The 21511-nt window shown below is 43.9% G+C and overlaps 1 long non-coding RNA gene across 3 annotated transcripts in view; it reads left to right on the plus strand.

The window, feature by feature from the left end:
* Positions 1–8323: 8323 nt before the first annotated feature.
* LOC131277642 (uncharacterized) overlaps positions 8324–21511 on the plus strand; it is a 56047-nt gene continuing 42859 nt past the window's right edge. The window contains exons 1-2 of one of the 3 annotated variants that reach the window (XR_009184780.2): positions 8324–8405; positions 21226–21311. This is a non-coding gene — a long non-coding RNA (uncharacterized lncRNA). Of the gene's footprint in view, positions 8406–8632; positions 8776–21225; positions 21312–21511 lie in introns of those variants that run through there. The other 2 variants (XR_011648208.1, XR_009184779.1) reach the window with 2 other exon arrangements.

Genomic DNA, 21511 nt, shown 5'->3' on the forward strand with positions numbered 1-21511 from the left:
GGCCTCCTCAAGCGGGGGCCTACCTAGGGCCGGCCGGCGTTGCCCTGCAGGTCTCTCCCACGGCCATGGTCACAGACATGCTGTCTCCCATCGCCATCACGTCCACCTTATGTGAGGGCAAACCCGGCCTTTCCCACTGGTGGCCTGGGGCCTTCGGCCTTTGCTCCCAGAAAGGCCTGCAGAGGCCTGTCTCCCGGAGAGGACAGGCCTAGTGTCTTTTTTTTCCTTCAATCTGTTTATATGGTGTATTACATTGATTGATTTTCTTATGTTGAACCATCCTTGCATACCTTGAATCAATCCCATTTGGTCGTGGTGTATAATTTGTTTAATGTGTTGTTGAATATGATTAGGAAGTATTTTGTTAAGTGTTTTGCATCTAGGTTCATTTGAGAAATTGTTCTGTAATTTTCATTTCTTGTTTTGTCTTTGTTTGGCTTTGGTACTAGGGTAATGTTGGCGTTAAAGAAGGAGTTAGGCAATCTTCTTTCTGATTCAATTTTTTGGAAGTGTTTCGGCAGGATTGGTGTTAGTTCTTTCTGGAATGTTTTGTAGAATTCACGTGTAAAGCTTTCTGGGCCTGGGCTCTTCTTCGTTGGGAGAATTTTAATGACTGATTCTGTCTCTTTACTTGTGAGTGGTTTGTTGAGATCACCGATTTCTTCTTTCATCAATATAGCCTCCTTATGTGTTTCTAGGAATTTGTCCATTTCTTCTGAATTGTCATTTTTTTGGAATGTAGTTTTTCAAAGTATCTTCTTATGATAGTCTTTATTTCTGTGGGGTCGGTGGTGATATCTCCTTTCTCATTTCTTATTTTGTGTATTTGCATCTTCTCTCATTTTTTCTTTGCTGGTCTTACTAAAGGTTTGTCAATTTTATTGGTCTTCTCAAAAAACCAGCTCTTGGTCTTGTTTATCTTTTCAAGTGCTTTCTTATTTTCTATTTCATTTAGTTCTACTGTTATCTTTGTTATTTCCTTCCTTCTTCTTCTTGTGGGATTACTTTGCTGTTTTTTTTTTCTAATTCCTCCAAATGTGCAGTTAGTTCTTCAATTTTTGCTCTTTCTTCTTTTTCAATGCATGAATTTATGGCTATAAATTTCCCTCTCAGTACTGCTTTTGCTGCATCACATAAATTTTGGTATGTTGTGTTATTATCATTTGTTTCAAAGTAGTCATTGATTTCTTTTGAGATTTCCTCTTTGACCCCCTGGTTTTCTAAGAGTGTGCCATTTAATTTCCATATCTTTTTGTGAAATCTGGGCCTCTGGCCCTTGCAGATTTCCAACTTCACTCCACTGTGGTCAGAGATATTATTTTGTATGATTTTGATCTTTCTGAATTCATTAAGCCTTTCTCTGTGGCCTAGCATATGGTCTATGTTGGAGAATGATAAATGTGCACTTGAGAAAAATGTATATCCTGCTGTGTTTGGGTGTAATGATCTGTATATGTCTATTAGATCCAGCTCCTCTAATATACTATTCAAATACTTCATTTCTTTAGTGATTCTCTTTTGAGATGTTCTGTCCAGAGTTGGTAGTGGTGTATTAAAATCCCCCACTATAATTGTAGATGCATCTGTTCTTTCACTTAGTTTTTCCAGCATTTGCCTCACATATTTAGAGGCACCCTTGTTAGGAGCAAAAATATTTATGATTGTTCGTTCTTCTTTACAGATTGTCCCTTTCACTAATATATAATGTCCTTCTTTGTCTCTCACAACTGTTTCACATTTAAAGCCTATTTTGTCTGATATTATATAGCTCCTCCTACCCTTTTTTGGTTATTGTTTGCTTGTAAGATTGTTTTCCAACCATTCACTTTCATTCTCCACGAGTCTCTGGGTTTAAGATGTATCTCTTGTAGACTGCATATAAATGGGTCATATTTCCTTATCCAATGTCCCAGTCTGAATCTTTTGATAGGTGAGTTTAATCCGTTGACATTCAGTGTTATTACTTTCAAGAAATTATTTATGTTAGCCATATTTTGATTGGACTTGTGTTTGTCATATTTTATTTGTGTTTTTTCTTCTCTTGTTGTCTTTTTTGTTGCTCTTACACTCTCCTCCAACTCTTCCTGTCCTGTTTTTCCTTTCTTCCTGCAGAACTCCCTTTGGAATTTCTTGAAGGGGAGGTTTCTTGTTGGCATACTCTTTCACTTTCTGTTTATCTGTGAATATTTTGACCTCTCCCTCATTTTTGAATTCTAGTTTAGCTGGATAGAGTATTCTTGTTTGGAAATTTTTTTCTTTTAGTGTCCCAGCCAGCGGGACGATCAACAGGAGCTCCAGATCCTAGGAGGGAATGAATGGTATGGGACAAGAGAGACACAAGGAACGACAGCAAGACAGTATTCTGATCAAGCTGCAAAACTTTATTGAGGGGACTGAGCATATATACTCTAGGGAGGAGGGGGTTGGGTAAGGATAGGTGGTGGTCTGGGATTGGCTGCTGCTGTTGCTAGGGTGGGAGGCAGATTTGAGGTAAGAACTTTTGGCGGGAACTGGTTGTGTAAAGAAGGGGGGAGGGTGACCTAAGCTATTGTTGTATCAGCTTGGGCAGCCATGTTACCAGCATTGCTGAAAGGTAGATTCTATGCATGCTGCCTTAATCGCCCACAACATCTCCTCCCTTTGTTTTTCAAAAGGATGGAGGAAGAATGCTCATCGAGCACTCTTTTGGCATTAACCTGCTGGGGGAAGTAGAGGCCTCATTCCCCATGTTGTTTGTGACTCTGTTTTTCTGGGGAGGGGAATTTGGGGTAGGATTCGTGGAGAGTGAACCCTTATTTGCGCAGAGCGAACCCCTATGCTAATGAGGCATGCTTCTCAAGGAGCTCGAAAATGGCCTTTAATTGTTTTGACCCTCCTTTGCAGTGCTTTGCCTCGCACCCAGTGGTACCAATCAAAGCATAATTTCGAGTTATATGCTGTTCCTGTAGGAGAGGGCTCTTCACCCGTGAAGGTGGGCAGCAGTTAGTTAGTTTAGAGATATACCTTGATCAGCGAGGTGAAGCCGGTGATAGTGCACTTGAATAGGCCTGCTAAGAGCGGAATCAATTTCGTCTTTTACTAGTTGTATAATTCTTTTTATGGCCCAAGGTGCAGAGGATATTACAAGGAGTATGGTTATTAAGGGACCTAATATGGGGAGAATGTAAGAAAGGATTCCGTTGAATCCCCAGGAGGCACCTCCTTGGGCTTCTCGCTCACATTTGCGGTTAGCAATTCCTTCCCTAAGTTTGGACATGGAATCTTTGACTAAGCCAGAATGGTCAGTAAAAGCAACATTCCTCACCTAGTGTGGCACAAAGTCCTCCTTGCTTAAGGAGAAGTAGATCTAGGCCTCTCCTGTTTTGGAGAACAATTTCTGATAAGGATGTAAGGGATTTTTCGAGATGGGTGATGGAGTTTTCAATGCGTGCTAAATCTTCATCTATAGCAGCTCTCAGGTGGAACAAACCTTGCTTTTGGAGAACGACAGTGGCGGTTCCAGTACCTAGGCCAGCAATACCTAAAAGAGAGGCAATAGTGACAGCCATAACAAGTTCTCTTTTGTTCCTTGATATGGTTGGAGGTTGTGCATCCCAGTATTGATAAAGGTCTTCTCCTCTACGGAAGATGACGCAGGGCAGCACAGCTATTAAGAGGCACACTTCTTTAGTCTTGTTGAGGGCTTTTGCTGATACACAAGGAGTAAGCCCTGTGGAAGAGCATAGCCATTTTACCCTTGTTGGGGGAATGTAGAATTTACCTGTTGGTGGAGAGGATGACTGTGCACAGACCTTATTAAAGGAGGAGGGGATAGTACCAATGCAATGTCCGGAGTAAATAACAGATTGCATGGTGAGGCCGATTTTTGTTGTATTCCAAGAGCATTGGGGAGGATTATCATCGTTTGAAGTATTAAATGAGGTATTAAGGGCGACAGCGTCATAAAAAGGGGGGTTGGCAGAAAAACATAACCAACAACTATGGGTAAAGTTAGGCTGGGCGGAGTTTAGGGAGAGAAAGGCAGCTTGGAGCACTGACCAGAATGGGTTATAAGTTGGTTTAGGGGGAAATGGACTTGGCCCAGTGGTTAGGGTGTCCGTCTACCACATGGGAGGTCCGCGGTTCAAACCCTGGGCCTCCTTGACCCGTGTGGAGCTGGCCCATGCACAGTCCTGATGCACGCAAGGAGTGCCCTGCCACGCAGTGGTGTCCCCCACGTAGGGGAGCCCCACGCGCAAGGAGCGCGCCCCATAAGGAGAGCCGCCCAGTGCGAAAGAAAGTGCAACCTGCCCAGGAATGGCACCGCCCACACTTCCCATGCCTCTGATGACAACAGAAGCAAGATACAGCAAATAGACAAAGAGAACAAACAACTGGGGGAAGGGGGGAATTAAATAAATAAATAAATCTTTAAAAAAAAAAAGTTGGTTTAGGCTCCATGGAAGTTTTTGAGGGCAACAGTGTTAGGCTGGTAGCAAAGGAAGAATGGGTTGAAATGATTTGATTGGTGGGTTTGTGAGGAGGGGTAGTTGCGATTTGAGGGGATGGGGATGAAGCTTGGCGAGGAGGGGGAGCGAGCACTATATTTGACCCAATGGCGATTGATGGTTGCCATACTGCTTCCTTTTTTATCATGATAAGACTCCCTGGGTTAGTCCCTGATACATAGAGCCTGATACCCCAGGTTTGACCAATTGTCCAAGCAAGGTTATTGGGGAGCTGTACAGTGATATTTAATCCTATGCAGGTCCCTGGGGTAGTGCGGCCGAGCCCATCAGTGGAAGAAGGTTTGCAGTGAGGGGGAGTTCCGTGTTAGGGTAAGATATTGATCGGTGGTACTAGGTTTCCAATCAGTGGCTAATGTTTCACACCCCCAGTATGCACAATAGTATTGATTGGGGGCGTTGCAATAGGTTTTTCCAGGATTTGAGGCTGGGCACATGTAGACCTGGCTGAGGTTAAGATTTTGGCGTACACCAGCGCGGCCTCCTCTACGGGAACTACTGGAGCTGCTATTGGCATTGGGGAAAGTGCCAGGGAGAAACAGGGTAGTGACATTAAAGATAAAGGAAGGTGCCCCCGCGGTAATGGTGGAATTTACAATTTTTGAATCTTCCCATCGTATTAGGGACCAATTCCAAGGCTGGTGGGGGTTAGTTTCAAGGGAAGTGGTGCTTAGGTTATTGAACACACTTTGCAGGAAAAAATGTAGGGCGACAGCCTTAAATGGCAGTGGGCTTAATAAGGCCATGTTACCAAGGGCTGTAGGTGTTTAAGGAAGGCAAGCTAGCAGGGTGAAGCACCCTACAATGCACAAATACGTTACGGCAAGAAGGGTTTTTTCTAGCAGGTTCCAATCTTTTGGGGCAACGGTTGCTAATCCGGCTGCAAACAGCAATGCCAAAAAGCCAATTGGCAGGAGCCCAATAGTTATTGTGGCAATAATTCATGTGGCTTTAGTGATGGAGCAAACCTGTACGCTGAGCTTCTTTAAGTTGCAGGCTGTATGTGGATTCTCTGCGTGGAACTTGAAATCCAATGAGGTTTCTCCGTGCAGGTTACAGCAAGGTTGGCGGTTTTTTTGTTGGCGACGTGCTGGAAGAGAAAAAAAAAAATTTCTTTTCTCAGGGAGGGGATTTGTTCCCTGGAAAGGTTGTTGTTAAAGGGGAGAGGGTTTTTTTTTCCGATAGTGGAGGATTAACATGTCTTATTAATCTTTCAGGAAGCCAGAGAGGGCCTTCTTTTTTCTTGGTCATATATGCAAGCAGAGCCTCGCCCCCAGATGATAACGGGGTCAGGCCCATTCCATTTCGATGTTGAGGGGTTTGCGCCACATAACGGTGGCTTCTTGCATTTGTGTTTTGGGATGCCAGTGCCTATCGGCTGCAGAGTGCCCTTCTTGATCCAGAGTTAGGAAGTTGAGGACAAAGAGAGCATGATGTAAAAGATCTCGGGGGCATTGTTTTGTGAGATCGAGAGTGCTATCAGCTAGACGGCACAAGGCATTTTTTAGGGTGCGATGTGCTCGTTCTACTATTCCTTGGCCCTGAGGGTTGTATGGTATTATGTACGATTTGTAATTTTTGACAGAAGGTTTGAAAAATTTTTCCAGTGTATCCAGGTCCATTGTCTGTTTTAATGAGCTGAGGCTGGCCTAGAATAGTGAAACAATGTAGTAAATGAGAGATAACGTGTTTTGAAGCTTCTCCTGATTGTAGGCTAGCTAAAATAAATCCACTGTATGTGTCAACGCAAACATGAATATATTTGAGTTGCCCAAAACTGGCAAAATGGGTGATATCCATTTGCCAGATTTCGTTTGGGATAAGTCCTCTTGGGTTGACTCCTAGGTGAGGGCCTGGCAATTGGGTTACACAAATTTTTGCAGGTTTTAACTATTTCCCTTGCTTGTTCTCTAGTAATATTGAATTTTAGTTGGAGAGTGTTTGCATTTAAGTGATGTTGTGCATGGGCTTGGGAAGCTAAGGTAAAAGAGTTGCAAAGATTGGGACATATTAGCTGAGTGGCAGCGTCTGCTAATGCATTGCCTTCTGCAAGAGGGCCTGGTAGACTTTGGTGGGCACAGAGATGCCCTATGAAGAAGGGGTGCTGTCGTTTGAGAATTAGTTTTTGCAGCTGTGAGAATAAGGGGACTGCAGTGGAGGAGGACTTGATAAATGGAGTGGTTTCTAATAGCGGTATAGACTGGGCTATATATGCACTATCAGTGTATAAATTAAAAGGTTGGTTTTGAAGGTGGGAAAAAAACTTGCAGGACTGCGTAGAGCTCGACAAGTTGGGCTGAAGTATAGGGAGAAATGCACGGAAAAGGCTTGACCCTGAATGACGTAAGCTGCAGTCCCATTAGCTGATCCATCAGTAAAGACTAAGGTGGCCGAGTCTATGGGTTTTGTTTTAGTGACTTTAGGGAAGGTGAATTGATGGATTTTGGCGAACTGAATTAATGGATCGCCAGGGTAGTAGTTATCAATATTGCCTGGAAATGAAAAGCATGCAATAGCCCATTCATTGTTGGTTTGGGAGAGCCAATGGATTTGATCCTGAGTGTATGGAACGATAAGGGAATCGGGGTCTTTTCCAAACAATTGGCTTGATCGGGCAATAGACTAGCTTGACTGGTTGGGGTATTTGGCCTACTTTCGTTGGGGTTTTTGTTAAGGGGGCTTTCAGGCATATTAATTATTACTGAGCTGCATGCTGAAGTGGGACAAGAGTGCTCCTTCAAAGCTTCCTTTCCCTTTTTGCAAAGTTCTTGAATGTCTGGAGCAGAAAAATGGACTTTTATGGTTTCAGAAATAAGACTCCAGTAAGAAATGTAACTGGGACTTTTTCTGGCCCAAAAGTTTTGTAATAGTCTTGTAGGCAGTCTCCGACCCTTTTCCAACACTTATGATCTATGGTACCTTCTAGAGGGAGCCAAGGGCAGGTTTTTAACAAAAATTCAAAAAAGCATGTGAGATCCTGCGACGGTTTGCTTGGTCGGTAGGAGGTGGGGTCTGGCTGTGGACAAGGGGTCGGTCCAGCTCTGGACGAGGGGGTCGGTCCCGCTTGGGATGAGGGGTCGGTCCCACTTGGGACGAGGGGTCGGTCCGGCAGCAGACGATGGATCGGTCTCACAAGGGGTTGCGCGGTTCGGCTGATGGGGTCACCCGGCGAAGCCGGCGACGAAGGGGTCGCCCGGAGAAGCAGGCGATGAAGGGGTCGCCCGGAGAAGCAGGGCGACGAACTGGGGACAAGGGAGGCCAGGCCCTTGTCGGGGGCTCTCAGGACTGGAGGGCGCACGGCAGAAAAACTACCGCGGAGACAAGGTAAAACACGCAAGTCCACTTTACTGAGGGAGAGGCAACAGTCCCATAGGGGCTGGGAATGCTGACTGGTCGAAGCATGCCCCGTTCTCGATTGGTTGCCGGTGAAAGGTCAGTGGGCGGGTACCGGATGGGGGAGGGGTGGTGGTTAGGGATTGGCTGTTGCTGTTTGCTGGGGGAAGGGGCAGGGTTTAGGGACCGGTGGCCACCCGCCGCTGGGGTGGAGGGCAGACTTGAGTTTCCCGCCCACGCCTGGCTGTTGCCGCCGCCGGGGGGAGGGAAAAGGGCAGACTGGATTTTTCCGCCCACACCTGGCTGTTGCTGCTGTCATGGGAGGGGAAATGGGCAGACTGGATTTCTCCACCCACGCCTGGCTGTTGCTGCTGTCGGGGGAGGGAAAAGGTCAGACTGGAATTTTCTTGCCCTGCGCCTGCGCAGGGAGAGGGAAGAAGAAGGGTGCCGCCCCACAGCATCGGGTGGCGCCATCTGGGAGAAGGGGCGGCCGCGGAAGCATGGCTGCCGAGAAGGGGAGACCCGAGGGCACTCTGCGCCCATGCCGAGCTTCATTCAGGGGTGGCGGTGAGTCCGACCAGCCACCCTATTATGGGGGCAGCGGCTTGGCCTGCCGCGGCTGCTCCCCCGCCAGGCCAGCAAACCACACTTCAGCCCGAGGGGGTGACCGCAAGATCCTTTTTCTTAACTCTAGTTCCTCATGCCTTGAGTGCCTCTTTCAATTGTTTCATATATAAACTATATATGGGAAGTTCCTTGTCCATGGTGGGGGAGGGGGAGCCTACCTTTTCACTTTTTTCTTTTTTTTCTTTCTTTCTTCTTTTGCTGACACTGGGTGATTTCTCAATGGATCTGTCTCACGAGCGAGTCCCCCGTGGCGATCTCGGGTGACGGATCTGTCTCACGAGCGAGTTCCCTCATGGCGATCCCGGGTGCGGTGAGTGAGAGCGCTCTCTTCTTTAGTGCAGTGTTCTATCCCTCAGAGGTTTTGGGCCCCACGTTGGGCGCCAGTTTGTCCCGGCCAGTGGGACGATCAATGGGAGCTCCGGATCCTAGGAGGATAAGAATGGTATGGGACAAGAGAGACACAAGGAATGACAGCAAGACAGTATTGTAATCAAGCTGCAAAACTTTATTGAGGGGACTGAGCATATATACTCTAGGGAGAAGGGGGGGTGGGTAAGGATAGGTGGCAGTCTGGGATTGGCCGCTGCTGTTGCTAGGGCAAGAGGCAGATTTGAGGTAAGAACTTTTGGCGGGAACTGGTTGTGTAAAGAAGGGGGGAGGGTGACCTAAGCTATTGTTGTATCAGTTCGGGCGGCCATGTTACCAGCATTGCTGAAAGGTAGATTCTATGCATGCTGCCTTAATCGCCCACAACATTTTAGTACCTTGACTATATCATACCACTGCCTTCTTGCCTCCATGGTTTCAGGTGAGAAATCAGCACTTAATCTTATGGAGCTTCCCTTGTATGTGATGGTTTTCTTTTCTCTTGCTGCTTTTAGAATTTTCTCTTTGTTTTGGGCATTGGATAATTTGACAAGTATATGTCTTGGGGTGGGCCTGTTGGGGTTTATGATGTTTGGGGTGCACTGTGCTTCTTGGATATGTACATCCATCTCTTTCAGTAGATTTGGGAAGTTTTCAGCCATTATTTCCTGCAACACTCCTTCTGACCCCTTTCCTTTCTCTTCTCCTTCTGGGATGCCTATAATACGTATGTTTGTGTGTTTTTCAATGTCATTCAGGTCCCTAAATCCTAGCTGGATTTTTTCTATCTTTTTATCGACCCCTTCTACTATCTGTTTGATTTCTGATGTACTGTCTTCCACATCACTAATTCTCTGCTCTGCCTCTTCTAATATGCTGTTATTTGCTGCAAGTGTATTTTTGATTTCTTGAACTGTGGTGTTCATTCCCATCATATCTGTTATCTTTTTGCATATGTCTGCAATTTCCCCTCCAAGTGTTGTCTTCATATTGTTAACCTCTTCATTAAATTTGTCTGTGATATGTGTTCTGAGATCTTTAATTACTTGTGTGAAGTTCTGCTCCCCTTCCTGGTTTTTAGTTTGTTCATTGGATTCAGCCATGTTTTCCTGATTACTGGTTTGGTTTGTAGATTTTTGTTGCTGTCTGGTCATCATTTTATCTTCATGGGTTTAATCACTTCCTTAACTTCTTTGTCTAGTCCTGGGGATTAATTAGGTCTTGTTTTTGCATAAGTGTATATCTTCTCTTTGTCACTTTGTTCTTCTTATTCTAATTTCTTATTGCTGGCTGAGTTCACTTTAGGAAACTATTAGGGCCAGGAAAAGGCAATTGTGTAAGCAAGGAAATTGTGTAAAGTATTATTGGTAATAAATGTTAACAGAGCAACAATATGATATCTGGGAGGATGGATATTAGATTCATGTAAGTTGTGTAGAGTTATAGCAGTAGGTAAAGTATCTATAATGAGGTAGTCGACTGAACATGGGAGGAATATGGTATGAATTAAAAACCTAGTGTTTTCATGAGAGAGGGAAAGAGAAAAGAAAGGCAGTAGTTTCAAGAGTGGATAAAAGAGAGAAAACAAAACAAAGGTACTAGAAATTAAGAGTTAGACAATTTGGGGATCAAAGAAAGGGAGGTGGAATATAGGAGAGACAGTAGATGATGGATAATATCAAGATGCAGGGGAAAGGGGATAGTGTAGTTAACCAAAATCAATTCACACAGAAATGAGGCAACAGAGGATGAGGAAACCCAGCAAAAGTGAGGTGTTTCCTGCAGCACCTATTTTACACTTAAGATAAAATAAAATAAGAAGAAAATGAGGGACAAGAGAGAAAAAAAAAGAGAAGAAAGAAAGAATAAGGGGGTGGGTAAAGGGAGGGGAACAAGTAAGGAAAAGAAAAAAAGATAGAGAACAACCACAACAGCAACAACAAAAACTCCCCTAAATAACTAAAAAAAAAAAGACTTTGGGGGATACGATGGGAGAAAATACTAGGAGATAATGCAATGTTAGCAATCAGGACAATAAAAAATAAAATAAAAATAAACTAAACAAAACAAAACAAAAACAAAAAAGAAAAACGCAAATGTTGAGGCCTAGGACATTCAAGGACCTCTGATGGACCTCAGGGCGTGATGGATTCAGGGATGGAAAATCTGTGATATTGCAGACTCAAGAGGTGTGAGTCTCTGGGGTCTGGGCCACCAGGGTTTAGGGGATTCAGACCTGGCAACCTCAAATCTGGTTAACAGGGAGCCTGGGAGCACCGCAGTGCAACACAGCCTTCAGGGATCCCAGCAGCTGGGATAGGACCAGCCAGCCCTATGGGGGAGGTCACATCCACAAACTCTGACCTATGTGTCAGAACCCCACAATTCACCCTCTCACTTGGGTCTCTTCTGTGGCTGTATCACCAATTCAACTTCAGGACACCTCCCACCCTGTAAGCCCTCGAAATGGCCACCTGGGGGCGCCTCTACACTACAGCCAATTTAATGATGCTGCAGATCAGTAGCCAGGCCCAGGGGGCGGGGCTCCAGCCAGAAACACTGATATCAGAGTCCAAAACCGAAATTCCCACACTTCACAAAATATTCCCCTAATCGGCTTCCAGACGTCTCCCACCCTGCCAGTCCCTGAAACAGCCTCCTGGTGATGTCTCTTTATTGTGAGCAATTTAAGCCACTTCAGACTGGCCTTGGGGGCGGGGCTCTAGCCAGAAGTGCTATTATTTGTGTCTGCAATCAAAAATCCCTGCCTCACAATAAAACTCCTGTCTGTCTCCCCAAATCGGTCTTCGAAGGCCTCCTGCCCTGTTAGCTCCCAATAGCGCACTCAGGGCTTATGAATTCCCCAGTACCACAGAGCCTCCAGGAATCACCACTGCAGCACCAGTGCCACAGCTCCACCCACCCCAGGAGGGAGTGTCCCACATGCAGTCCCCACCTCCATGTAATAGAGCCTCAATTTTATCTTATATATGAATTTTCTCTGTTACCTTCCCACCAAATCAATGTCCAGACATCTCCTGCCCTGCAAAATCCTGAAACAGCCTGGTCCCGAAGAATTTCCAATGCTGCCCAGCTGCTTCTTTGCAGGAGAGATTGTCAGGTGCACTCACTCAGCCACCATCTTGCCCCACTCCCCATTTACATATTGATGCTCCACAAGGTTCAATCTTCTCACTTTCCTTCTCATTCACCGTAGTCTATTCAATGACCACATCCAAACCTACTGTTTCAAGGAGGAGGCCAAGGACTCTTAACTTTTCATATCTAGCCCAGTTCTCTCTCCTGAGTCCCACATGTGAATTTCTCACTTGTCTTTCATAAATCTCTCAAACTAAGGCTGTTACTCCACAGGTCTAAACCATTTTCTTTTTCAGTATGAATGCCACCACCTCCTGCCCAATTCTCTAAGCCAGAAACCAGATGATTTCCTTTATATTTCCCACTCTATCATTCTGAAATAATATTAGTCTGAAGATGTGTCAATACTATTTCCTAAATATATCTTCTCGATTCCACACCACCTCCTCATTTCTCACTGTAGACTTAGTCCATTATTTCATCACTGATAGCCTGGATTATTGTCACAAGCCTCCAAATATTTTCTCTGCTTCTGGTCCATCCTCCTTCCAATTTATCTTCTACACTGCAGCTAGGACAGGTATAAAATTCAAAATATTTCTTATCTAAAACTATTCAATTATTTATATAGTTTGCATAATAAAATTCAAATCCAGCATTTTAGAACAGAAATCTCCAAACTAGACATTATCCACCTCTACAACTCATCTGTGAATCCCCCAACAGAATTATCTTACACTAAAGGTCAGCATATTCTAAACAGTGTTCCAAGGAACACTTCTTTCAGATATTAATAAAATTCTGGTCTAATAAGTTTGTGAACATGGGGAAATGAACTTAAACACAGTGATGGGCAGAGAGTGTAAACTATAATGTAAACTGTAATATACTTTAGCAGCAATGTTCCAAAATGTGCTCATCAATTGTAATAAATGTACCACACTAATGGAGGATGTTGTTAATGTGGGAAAATGTGGAAAGGGTTCGGAGTGGGTCATATCAGAATACCCTCTATATTTTTTGTAACATTTATGTGGTCTAAGTATCTTTTTTTAAAATTTAAAAGTATATTTAAAAAAATAAACACAGTAATGGGCATTGAGGATATCCAAATAAGGAACAGAGAAGATAAAGTTTGAGTGCTGAACTCCTGTTTTTCACTGAATAGCTACTAACATCTGAAGGTATTCAGTTTGGGAAATGTTACCAAAAGCATTTGGGAAAACCTAAAGTTCTGACAATATGCTCTACTCTCCTATTTCTTCACCTCTGCCTGGTGAGCCATCCATTCATTCAGTCATTCATTTGTTCATACACTCCAAAACAATCATTGGATATCAACTAGTATATGCTTTACATTCAGGGGGAGAACATGCTCTTGGTGGCCCAAACTTTGTAAACGTATGATTAAAACAGTCAGGATAAGTGCTCTGAATTTTGGAGCATAGTGTAAGGATCTGAGTTTGGCAGATCAATCGAAAACAAGCTTCCCCCTCCCCCCCTTGACAGGGATATCCCTCAGATAGGAGTCAAATTTTTTTTTTACTTTAGGTATTAAATGGAATCTTAGGTGTTAAATGAGCATATATTTACAGATGTCATATCTTTCCTTTAGGTTGATCCTTTTATTGTTATGAAATCTCCCTCTCTGTTTGTAGCGGTATAGGTAAAGTATATGTACATGTCATGAAAGTTAAGTTGGTACCAAATGAAACATGATTTTATATATTAAGGATGTTGCATTTTAACCCCATGGAAAACACAGGAAAAGGAAATGACAATATATCCATATAGGAAAAGGAATGCAATCAATGTGGTACAATTCAAAACATCCAATACATATAATAGTAGGAAAAAAGGGTTGTGTTTAAAATGAATTCTTACCTTAGGGCAAACTTTCTGGATAGAGTTAAGAAATTCATAATAATAATAATTTGAAAGAGTAAACTAGGCTTATGGGACAGTAGTGATTGTGAGATTATTCTAGATAGATATTTTTCATTATGTTCATGTATCTAATCAAGAAAACTAATATATTTTAAATAAAATGCAGATTTCTGGTTCTCCACACCAAATCACAGATAAAAATATCTGAGTATAAGGTATAGAAAATAGTATTTTAAATATGTTTCCTACAAGATTTTCATGTACAATAAAGATCGAACCTTTCTGTTGGGAGACTGTAATGAATTCAATAATTGAAAGGTTCAGAATCCTTGACGTAAGTCATATATATTGGCTTCTTCATTCTCCACTGACCACTAAAATATTATATGCCTGGAGCACAGTTTAACCTCCTGCCACAATGTCTTTAAATTATAGTTTTGTTTTTTATTTACCAAGAAAGGGTTCTTATTTGCTAAAAAAAAAAAGTTATCTTTTTTATTATTGTTCTTTTTTATTAATTGTCTCTAATAACAGTTATATGTTATTTAATTATCCCTGTAAAAGCTATCACTTTCAGCATTCTTGCATCAGGAAAACTTTTTCTTAAGAATGGTATGTTTCCTTCTCTGTGAAAAACAAATATGTAATTGCTTTTTAGCCTGAGAAATATTTAACAAAAATGATAAAAGCATGGCTGCCCTGATGGAAGGGGCTGAGGGTCAGAACTGTGTACTCTCAGTTTCCTCCATGACTCCTGCATTAATTTCCTCACTGCTGTAATGGATTCCATATAATGGGTTGGCTTACCAACAGGGATTTACAGACTCAAGGTTTCAGAGGCCAGAAGGCTTGCTTCCTCCCAGAGTCAGTACTTAGAACTCACCAGCCATGTTGGTGCTCCTTGGCTTTTCTGTCATGTGCTGATGCATATGGCTGCATCTTCTCCTTTCTCTTCTGGGTTCTGTTGACTTCCAGCTTCAGGCTGCTCCCAGAGCTTCCTTTCCACATCCATTTGCTTTGCTTATAAGGACTTTAGCGACACTGGATTTAAGGCCCATATATTCAAAGGTCCTATTTACAAAAGTGTTCCCACCCACAGACCAGGGGTTGGAACCTGAACATACCTTTTGTGGGGGACATTATGCAATCCCCAACACCAAAGATTCCCTCTGACAACTCACCTTTCCAATGGGACCCAGAAAGCAATCAAAAAATCATTAAGTGAAAAATCACTTTGGAAATCAGTATTTCAAATGTCCACAATTCTCACTTTGCCCTGAACACTAATTCAGTCAAATTTGATGCAATTTGTATTAACTCTCTTTGTGAGAATGTTTACTTTTGCCTTCTTTATGGCTTTAACTTCTTTAGTGCTTTAGTTTCAAGAGAATTTTATAATTATTTCTATAAATATGTGTTTGTGCATATACTAAAAAACCATTATGGAAAGATGGGGTACAAATAGTCTGAATACATATTCATTATTATTATCTTTATTGAAATCTTGTGAACTCAAATGGCTTCTATTACTTTACAATGATTCTTCTGGGAAGATGGCAGATTAGCAAGACAGAGGACTCTCTTCTCTTCCAGAAAAATAGCTAGAGGACAGGCAGAAATGGCCTGGAAAGAAACTTCTAGGGGTCAGGACCCCAGCGGAAGCCTGGACACCACCCAGGAGATAGAGGGGCAATGGAAAAGAACCATGGTGGCAAAACTATGAGTACATGCTGCAGTTTCCAGTATCCACCCCCACCATATAGACACTTTGAATTCTCAGGCCTCAGGGCCAATGGCTACAAAGGGGGACCCACCTCCCAGAAGTGAGGAGAGAGCAACAAAGCCTAAGGCTGGCTGCTTTTGACCCACAACTTTGGTCTGCTGTGCCCTTGAGCTCCTGCAGCCTGGGTGGGGCCCTGCTATTGTTTGTCTGGGAGCCAGCAGGGGACTAATTGCCCTCTCTATAGACCAGGAATGACTGTTTGAATTAGGGGGCTCTTAGCCTCCAGGCAGGATCCTCTATCACTGTGATCTGGTCTGGTGGATGTAAACACACTCTGACCAGGCTTTGAATTGAGAAGGCTGACAAAGAGTGCCATGGCTGGACCAAGGAAAAGCATATAAGGAGCACAAATAAGCAAGAGAGGCATTTTCTGGTCTTTACAGTCTCCCTCCCCAAGGGCCTAGGAAGCAGGTCTGCAACACATTACTCAGGGCCCAGATCTGAGCAACTAACAGGGACTATCCTAAGACCCAGAACAAGTTGAACCAAGAATCAAGGACACCAGTAACACACAGCCTCCTGCCGCTAAATCCCTATGAAAGGAAAGTGAGCATCTGAGTAAACTCACGATTCAAATCAGATGCCTAGACATCAGGAAAAAGTTACAAGTCATTCTGAGAAAAGAGAAGAAATGACCCAAGAAAAGGAATCTATCAAAGTCCCCAGAAGAGACACAGGATTTCAGACAACTAACCAAGGAGATGCATACAAACTTCCAAAATCAAATTAATGAATTGAAAGATGATATGGATAAAAAGATAAAAGATATCAAGAAGACAAGTGAGCACAAAGAAGAATTTGGAAGCCTGAATAGAAAAGTAACACTTTATTGGAATTGTAGTTGGTGCTGGGTTTGAGATATATGTAGGGGATTTGAATCTCTGGACTGATAATATGACACCCAGGCCCAGAGCCTCAACAGACTTCAGCTCCTACACTTTGATTTATTGGACTTACTCCACTCAGCTAACATGGAGTTGAAGAAGGTCAACCACCACAACATGGAGCCTAGAGTGTCTACAACTAGAAGCGGGAGGAGTGCATCCAGTACCCATGTGGAATCTAAGCCCTCACTTGACATAGGTGTGCAATGGACACAACCAATCCAATGTCCACAGAGAAAATGTGGAATGGGTGTGGGAACGGTAGCCATGGGGGCTGCTGGGTGTGGGGAACGGGAGGAAGAGATGAGATGCAGAGGCATTTTCGGGACGTGGAGTTGTCCTGGATAGTGCTTCATGGACAATTACGGGACACTGTAGATCCCCCCAGGGCCCACTGGATGGAACGTGAGAGAGGCTGGGCTATGATGTGGACCATTGACTAAGGGGTGCAGTGATGCTCAGAGATGAACTTTACCAGGTGCAATGGATGTGTCATGATGATGGGAGAGAGTGTTGCTGTGGGGGGAGTGGGGGGGGGCGGTGGGGTTGAATGGGACCTCATATTTTTTTTAATGTAAATTTAAAAATAAATAAATAAATAATTAAAAAAAAGACAGTAAAGACAGGAATTAGGAGGCTTGAGGACTGAACAAACTCACCCACAACAATAAAATTATTCATTACAAAAAGGCTCTTAAAAAAAAAAAGAAAAGTAACAGAACTCAGGGTAAAGAAAGACACAATAGTGGGATAAAAAACAAATTAGAGGGCAGCAGTTGTAGCTCACGTGGTTGAGGATCTACTTTTCATGTACAAGGTCCCAGGTTTGATCCCTGGCACCTAATAAAAACAACAAATGAAAAAATGAACTCTCACTGCAGAGCAGATGTAGCTCAGTGGTTGGGCATCTGCTTACAATGCACAAGGTCCTGGGTTCAATTGTCAGTACCTCTTTAAGAGGAAACAAACAAAACAACAACAAAACATTAGAGGCATACAACAGCAAGTTTGAAATGACAGAAGAAACAATAAGTGATGCAGAAGACAGAACAGCAGAAATGGAAGAAAGAAAAGAACAGAAAGAGAAAAGAATGTGAAAAATTGAGCAAGGGCTCAGGGAGTTGAGTGATAACAGAAAACACAACCACATGCATGTCATGTCAGTTCCAGAAGGGGAAGAGAAGGGAAAGGAGTAGAAAGAGTATCTGAGGTAATAAGAGCTGAAAATTTCCCAACCCTTATGAAAGTAATGACCTTGCATGTCCAGGAAGCACAGTGTACCCCAATCAGAATAAATGTGAATAGACCTACTTCAACAGGTCTATTCAGATTCATAGTAGGTCTAACAGGACTACTCCAATTGCCAAATGTCAAAGATAAAGAGAAAATTCTGACAACAGCAATGGAGAAGCAAACTATCACATACAATGGATGCCCAGAAAGATTTTTTTGTGGATTTCTCATCAGTACTTGAAGAAGAGAAGACAATGGCATGATGTAATTAGGATACTAAAAGAGAAAAACTGCCAGCTGAGAAATCTTTATCCACCAAAATTGGCCTTCAAATATGAAAGGTGCATTTAAAATACAAAGAAAACAGAAATTAAGAGAATTCATAAAAATGATTCCATTTTGTAGGAAATATTAAAGGAGACCTTACCACCTGACAGAAAAAGACAGGAGACAGAGGTTTGGAAGAGATTATAAAAGAAAGAATAGCAGAAAGGATAATCAAGAGAGTGAAAATACAGACAGAAATAAGACATGACATATGAAAACCAAAGAATAAAATGATAGAAGTAAATAATGCATTTACAGTAATAACATTGAATGTGAATAGATTAAACTCCCCAGTCAAAAGATATAGGCTGGGAAGCAGACATGGTTCACCTGCTAGAGAATCCATCTACCACATGGAGGGCCCAGGGTTCAATCCCCAGGGCCTCCTGACCTGTGTGGTAAGCTGGCCCACGTGCAGTGTTGCTGCACTCAAGGAGTGCTCTGCCATGCAGGGATGCCCCTGCATAGCGGTGCCTTATGTGTAAGGAGTGCACCCCACAAGGAGAGCTGCCCTATGTGAAAAAAAGGTGCAGCTCACCCAGGAGTGGCACTGCACATGGAGAGCTGACACAGCAAGATGATGGAACAACAAAAAAAGACAGTTTCCCAGTGCTGCCAGATAATGCAAGCAGACACAGAAAAACACACAGCACATGGACACAGAGAGCAGACAATGGAGGGGTAAGAGGATAGGAATAAATAAAATAAATCTTAAAAAAAAAGATACAGGCTGACAGAATGGATGGAAAAACATGAGCCATCCCTGTGCTGCCTACAAGAGACTCACCTTAGATCCAGGGATAAAAACTGCCTGAAAGTGAAATCTTTGAAAAAGATACTCCATGCTAACAATAACCAAAAAAGATCATGTCTTCTACACAAGTAAAATAAAAAACTTGCCAACTTTGATGAGTGATTCTGCAGTTCTTTGGGATTTGAGGGTTCTATGACAATGGAAATGAGGCCATGGCCTCTTGTGGTTTAGAAAAGCCTGAGAGAAGAGAGAGAAGAGGCAAGAGAAGGAGGGGGAGGAGGGGGAGGAGGAACTGGAGGGAGGAGGGGAGAAATGGGAGATAAAGAATGGCAGGGAAGGTTCATGTGGTCAGAGAGAACCCTGCAAAGGCACTAATAGAAGAGGGGAAGCTTAAGTGAGCTAGGAGAAAAACCCTCTGACCAGGTTCTGTACTAGAGCAGAAAAGAAAAAATGCTTTAATTGATACTAGTAATGAAGTCTAGCAAGAGACTTGCTCAATTGCAAAATTCCTTTTTCCTCCTAATTCATCTTGAGTATGTCTGTGTTGATAATACTTGTTTAACTTAATACCCTAGCTTTTAGTCATTTTTAGAACTAGAGAAACCTATTCCTTGAACAGGAACCAGTCAGGATTTTTGTGGTTCCTTTGCAATGTAGGCACACCTTGTCCTTTTGGATGGCATGGAACTCTACCATCAGCAGGTGACAACTCAGAACTGTGCAGGTGAGAGATATAGTAGAAAGAAAGTGTTCCTTTCAAGCACTATAAGAGCATTATAATTATGAGAGTTTCTTTTTCCTCCACTTCACATTATCTGTATATTTTTTGTTAGGTGAAAGTGACATAACATAAAGTTAAAGATTTTGACAGTACATTCTGTGGCACTTAGTACATTCAGTATGTTGTGCATAAAATTTATCTAATTTCAGAACATTTTTATCCATTCTGAAGGAAAGCTCATAGACCCAAAAGGAGTTACTCCACCTTCCCCACTCCCCTCAACCCCTGCCAGCCATTAATCCTCATTCTGTCTCTCTTTATTTGCATAGTATAGTGGGGGGTTAGGGGGGTGGGAACCTCATATTTTTAATGTAACATTTGTGCTCAAGGTAGCGTAAAAAAAGACAATTAAATAAAAAATTTTTTTTAAAGTTTCCATTTATATGATAGTTTTTTGACATTACAGGAATAATCTCTTTGGAGTGATTACACAAGTCCTAAAAGATGAATTACTGATAGTTTGTCCCAAGTATTGCTCTAAAATATTCCAAGTGTTGATTCACTTATAACCATAGCATTTCATAGGTCTTAATTTCCCTTGAAGATTTTCCACTTTAAAATCCTGCGTATCTTGGGAAACTACAATAATTCTGTTCATTTTAACTATTTTTATAATCTTGGGTCCTAGAATCATGACCTGTTAGTTGAAAAGGGGCCAGTAACCATCTGTTTACAATGAGATTCCCCGTTCCCCCCCACCCAGCGCACCTCCTGCTGCCCTTTATTGTGCTGCACCCTGAGCTTCAGTCTTCTGTGATGTAGAAGAATATTTATCTCACAACAGGGGGTGGGGGGTGGGGGGTGGGGGGTGGTGGCTGGCAGCTCCTCCCAAGAGGCGTCCCCATTCCTGGCCAGGGGGATCCACGTGGCTGCCAGGCGCTGGCCGGATCTCGGGGGTGGGGAGACCCTCCTCCCAGAGGACGCAGGTAGGGGCCCTGAAGTCTAGTGGGACGGGAGCTCGCAGGAGCCCTACATGCGCGGGTCCGCCTCGGGCCGCGGCAGGGGGGTGGGGCTCCTGGCAAGGGCGTGGCGGGCGCTCAGCCCGGCTGCCGGCCGCGCAGACGCTTTCCCCACCGCTCAGCCCCGCCCCCTGAGGCCCCGCCCAGCAAGCGGCGCGCCGGCTGCACCTTTCGGACCCTCAGGGGTTCCAGTCCGGCGGTGTCCTGGTGCTTGGGCCGGGCCGAGGCTCCGCGCCCGGCAGCAAGCGCCGGCCCGGAACCCTCAGGCGGAGCGCACGGTGCCTTCTCAGACGCAGGCCTGCTCCTGGCTCGGAGCTCGGTACCTGTGCGGTACATGTGCGGGGGCGGCGGGGTGGGCCAGGGCGCGGGGCGCGGGGCTGCGGGCGCCGCCGGCAGCGCGGAAAAGCGGGCGAGCGGCGGTCCCCGCGCTGTGCTGAGGATGCGCCTGGCCCACGCGGCCGCCAAAGCTCCCGCTGTGCGGTTGGGGGCTGCCTTCACGGGGCCTGCGGGCGGCCGGGGGCCTGGGGCCTGCTTCAGTCTTTGGCATTTTTCCAGACACGGATAACTTGTTTATTCTGTGGAAGTTAGTTGAATGAAATTACCTCCTTAGAGCTGCAGAGCTATTTACGATGTACCACCTTCTCTTATCCAAGCCCCGGTTGATAGGCATTTGTATTTTTTCCCCAGTTTTGATGGCCAGAACTTGCTGTGGGAATCATGGTACAGCAATTTGTCTTGGATAGATATCTCGGAGTGGAACTAGCAACAATGATGTAAGTTTATATATATATATATATTTAAAGATGTATTTATTTATTTAATCCCCCCTCCCCCGGTTGTCTGTTCTCTGTGTCTATTTGCTGCATCTTGTTTCTTTGTCCACTTCTGTTGTCGTCAGTGGGAGGGGAAGTGTGGGTGGCGCCATTCCTGGGCAGGCTGCACTTTCTTTCACCCTGGGCAGCTCTCCTTGTGG

This window comes from Dasypus novemcinctus, unplaced genomic scaffold (genome assembly GCF_030445035.2).
Source record: "Dasypus novemcinctus isolate mDasNov1 unplaced genomic scaffold, mDasNov1.1.hap2 scaffold_214, whole genome shotgun sequence".
NCBI lineage: Eukaryota > Metazoa > Chordata > Mammalia > Cingulata > Dasypodidae > Dasypus > Dasypus novemcinctus.